The following is a 5,000-nucleotide window of genomic DNA, read 5'->3' on the forward strand; positions in this document are numbered from 1 at the left end:
AACAACATCCATTTTATCCTCGCTGCCACAGGACACTATCCAAACAACGACAAGAGGAACGTCACGTCCACTAATAAGACAGAATGTCTCACATCACCCGCAAACAACGCAGCTCAAATCAGCCAGCAACACCCACAGTGGTCCACCCAGTATCAACACAGGACGCAACGCCACGCCACAACACAAAAGGTACAAGTAATAAAATACCCTTTGGCCACACCCCTTATAAAGGCATCGAACCAACCCACCACCTGACACCAGCCAAACGTACATCCTGATTTGACACATCTCTGGCAACCTAACCCACGTTGGCCCTTAACCTAACCCACGTTGGCCCTTAACCTAACCCACGTTGGCCCTTAACCTAACCCACGTTGGCCCTTAACCTAACCCACGTTGGCCCTTAACCTAACCCACGTTGGCCCTTAACCTAACCCACGTTGGCCCTTAACCTAACCCACGTTGGCCCTTAACCTAACCCACGTTGGCCCTTAACCTAACCCACGTTGGCCCTTAACCTAACCCACGTTGGCCCTTAACCTAACCCACGTTGGCCCTTAACCTTACCCACGTTGGCCCCTAACCTTACCCACGTTGGCCCTTAACCTAACCCACGTTGGCCCTTAACCTAACCCACGTTGGCCCTTAACCTAACCCACGTTGGCCCCTAACCTAACCCACGTTGGCCCCTAACCTAACCCACGTTGGCCCCTAACCTAACCCACGTTGGCCCCTAACCTAACCCACGTTGGCCCCTAACCTAACCCACGTTGGCCCCTAACCTAACCCACGTTGGCCCCTAACCTAACCCACGCTGCACCTTAACCTAAGTTACGCTGCACCTTAACCTAAGTTACGCTGCACCTTAACCTAAGTTACGCTGCACCTTAACCTAAGTTACGCTGCACCTTAACCTAAGTTACGCTGCACCTTAACCTAAGTTACGCTGCACCTTAACCTAACTTACACTGCACCTTAACCTAACTTACACTGCACCTTAACCTAAGTTACACTGCACCTTAACCTAAGTTACACTGCACCTTAACCTAAGTTACACTGCACCTTAACCTAAGTTACACTGCACCTTAACCTAAGTTACACTGCACCTTAACCTAAGTTACACTGCACCTTAACCTAAGTTACACTGCACCTTAACCTAAGTTACACTGCACCTTAACCTAAGTTACACTGCACCTTAACCTAAGTTACACTGCACCTTAACCTAAGTTACACTGCACCTTAACCTAAGTTACACTGCACCTTAACCTAAGTTACACTGCACCTTAACCTAAGTTACACTGCACCTTAACCTAAGTTACACTGCACCTTAACCTAAGTTACACTGCACCTTAACCTAAGTTACACTGCACCTTAACCTAAGTTACACTGCACCTTAACCTAAGTTACACTGCACCTTAACCTAAGTTACACTGCACCTTAACCTAAGTTACACTGCACCTTAACCTAACTTACACTGCACCTTAACCTAACTTACACTGCACCTTAACCTAACTTACACTGCACCTTAACCTAACTTACACTGCACCTTAACTGTCACATGTAACGTCACAGGAATGTAGCTTTGCCTAACAGCAACCCTCTGAACATAGTTCACTGCTTGGATCCTCTGGTGTCATGTGTATTTCTTGATGCCATGGTGCGTACCCTCACATAAAGGTCTTTCGAGTGTTGCGTACTTTCTACACAGTCCCGCTAACCACTGGAAGGGTGTACCGCTACAGAACGAATATCGCCCTCCCCTCCTGCCCTTCCAAGCTGGTCGGTCAGGCGTTTGTTTGTGAAATGAGCCTTGCAGCTGTTCAGTTGCATTCGGTTGTCGATGCAGTCAGTGTACGTTGTGGTACGGCCTGTGTGGACTGTCCGCTGATGTACGCGTAACCCACACTGATCATCCGTCGTTACGTACTGAGTGACATAATGTGGCACATGCTTGACCGTACACCGGCTGCGCCCTACAATGGCGAATCATAAGGGCCATATGTTGTGCACGATGCTACTTGTCTCGTCTCCCCATTACAGCGAGATTGCACTGTTGTACGCCGTACAGACATGTGGTAAGTAGGTACGGACGAAAGTATTGCATGTTGGCCCCCCCCCCCCTCCTCCCTCTGCCGGGAATCAGCGTGAGCCGTCTGTTGATGTAGCGACGAGGGTTTTCCTATTTAATCGTATTGCCCCACACAACATGATAGCACGGTGGACCGCGTTCCACATCTGCGACATGCTACAGAGGCCGGTTGACAGTCGACCGCGCAAGGGACATTGCACACGTGCGCGGACCATCTTCCACGTGTTCTCTCGTGTACATGCCGCAGTGTGTATGTGGGCTGATGTAGCGTGTCGTGACACATAACATGCAGGCATGCCAGAATCGTAGATTTCGCAAATGTAGATTGACGTATACGTTTGCTGCCAAAGATCCGCAAATGAACTGGAAATCAGTTGTTGAGCGGTTGTTCGCGCTGCAGGTGCATCGGTGATAGCGACGATCGGTACATCTGTGAACCGGTTGTTTCGGCGGTACCCGCCATGCCCCCGAACCTGAGTTGGCCATGTGGGTATGAAGCGATACGAGGCTGTGGCTTGGCGGGACAGTCCCCGGCCGGTGAGGGGGGGCCGCCCGGCGTGCTGGCCGCGCGCTGCGTGAGCGCACGCACTACAGCCGGCTGGTGGGGGGCGCCCAGTGGCAGGAGCGCCGGCCGACGGGCCCGGCTGGCGTCCCAGCTATGCGCCGGCGCACCCTGCGCGCGGCGCCAGGCGGCCAAAGTGGGTTCTGCCGAGCCCGGTGCGAAGCGCGGTGGACATCTGCAGTGTGCTGGTCCGATTGCGGACTGTGTGCGTTGAGGATGCGCCGCCGCCCGGCACTCGGCGTCGCGACGCCGTCTGCTGCTCGGTCGCCCCCAGCGGTTCTCGCAGGTGGTTTGTATCGCAGCTCTGCGGACGTGTTGGCGCGTGCGCTGTGCTGGGAGAGTTCGCTTCTGCACCCAAGTGGGGCTTTGCCCTTCTGTGGCGCTGGCGTTGGAGCTGCCGGTCACCGTAGGTGGCGCGTGTTGTTTCCCGCCGGCAATGCCACGACAGCACGCTCCCGGGCCTCTGTCGGCAGCGGCAAGCTCAGTTGGGAGCACGGGTGTTCGCACTGAAAGCGTCTACTCGCCTATCTCCGGGCGATTGCGCCTCTCTCGAACCCGACCAAGTACTTAGGACGGCGCTGCGCGCCGCCGGGACCTGAGAGGGTTTCGAGGTGTATCGTGCAGGGGAGCTCAGCCTCCTCCTGTTTGCAGAATAATTGAGCGGACGCTTGCGTGTTCGCGCGGGCCCTCGGGACACACTCCCGGGCGGCCGGCTGCTCAGCTCTCGTTGACGCAGCTCCCTGGTTGATCCTGCCAGTAGTCATATGCTTGTCTCAAAGATTAAGCCATGCATGTCTCAGTACAAGCCGCATTAAGGTGAAACCGCGAATGGCTCATTAAATCAGTTATGGTTCCTTAGATCGTACCCACGTTACTTGGATAACTGTGGTAATTCTAGAGCTAATACATGCAAACAGAGTCCCGACCAGAGATGGAAAGGACGCTTTTATTAGATCAAAACCAATCGGATTGGCTCGTCTGGTCCGTTTGCCTTGGTGACTCTGAATAACTTTGGGCTGATCGCACGGTCCTCGTACCGGCGACGCATCTTTCAAATGTCTGCCTTATCAACTGTCGATGGTAGGTTCTGCGCCTACCATGGTTGTAACGGGTAACGGGGAATCAGGGTTCGATTCCGGAGAGGGAGCCTGAGAAACGGCTACCACATCCAAGGAAGGCAGCAGGCGCGCAAATTACCCACTCCCGGCACGGGGAGGTAGTGACGAAAAATAACGATACGGGACTCATCCGAGGCCCCGTAATCGGAATGAGTACACTTTAAATCCTTTAACGAGTATCTATTGGAGGGCAAGTCTGGTGCCAGCAGCCGCGGTAATTCCAGCTCCAATAGCGTATATTAAAGTTGTTGCGGTTAAAAAGCTCGTAGTTGGATTTGTGTCCCACGCTGTTGGTTCACCGCCCGTCGGTGTTTAACTGGCATGTATCGTGGGACGTCCTGCCGGTGGGGCGAGCCGAAGGCGTGCTTGCGCGTCCCGAGGCGGACCCCGTTGAAATCCTACCAGGGTGCTCTTAGTTGAGTGTCTCGGTGGGCCGGCACGTTTACTTTGAACAAATTAGAGTGCTTAAAGCAGGCAAGCCCGCCTGAATACTGTGTGCATGGAATAATGGAATAGGACCTCGGTTCTATTTTGTTGGTTTTCGGAACCCGAGGTAATGATTAATAGGGACAGGCGGGGGCATTCGTATTGCGACGTTAGAGGTGAAATTCTTGGATCGTCGCAAGACGAACAGAAGCGAAAGCATTTGCCAAGTATGTTTTCATTAATCAAGAACGAAAGTTAGAGGTTCGAAGGCGATCAGATACCGCCCTAGTTCTAACCATAAACGATGCCAGCCAGCGATCCGCCGCAGTTCCTCCGATGACTCGGCGGGCAGCCTCCGGGAAACCAAAGCTTTTGGGTTCCGGGGGAAGTATGGTTGCAAAGCTGAAACTTAAAGGAATTGACGGAAGGGCACCACCAGGAGTGGAGCCTGCGGCTTAATTTGACTCAACACGGGAAACCTCACCAGGCCCGGACACCGGAAGGATTGACAGATTGATAGCTCTTTCTTGATTCGGTGGGTGGTGGTGCATGGCCGTTCTTAGTTGGTGGAGCGATTTGTCTGGTTAATTCCGATAACGAACGAGACTCTAGCCTGCTAACTAGTCGCGTGACATCCTTCGTGCTGTCAGCGATTACTTTTCTTCTTAGAGGGACAGGCGGCTTCTAGCCGCACGAGATTGAGCAATAACAGGTCTGTGATGCCCTTAGATGTTCTGGGCCGCACGCGCGCTACACTGAAGGAATCAGCGTGTCTTCCTAGGCCGAAAGGTCGGGGTAACCCGCT

At 53.4% G+C, this 5,000-nt stretch overlaps 1 non-coding gene across 1 annotated transcript in view; it reads left to right on the top strand.

Annotated features, from left to right (window-relative positions):
* The first annotated feature begins 3,388 nt into the window (after positions 1 to 3,388).
* LOC126304788 (small subunit ribosomal RNA) overlaps positions 3,389 to 5,000 on the top strand; it is a 1,893-nt gene continuing 281 nt past the window's right edge. The window contains exon 1 of the ribosomal RNA XR_007553179.1: positions 3,389 to 5,000. This exon is cut by the window's right edge and continues 281 nt beyond it. This is a non-coding gene — a ribosomal RNA (small subunit ribosomal RNA).

This window comes from Schistocerca gregaria, unplaced genomic scaffold, assembly GCF_023897955.1.
Source record: "Schistocerca gregaria isolate iqSchGreg1 unplaced genomic scaffold, iqSchGreg1.2 ptg000186l, whole genome shotgun sequence".
NCBI classification, from domain to species: Eukaryota; Metazoa; Arthropoda; class Insecta; order Orthoptera; family Acrididae; genus Schistocerca; species Schistocerca gregaria.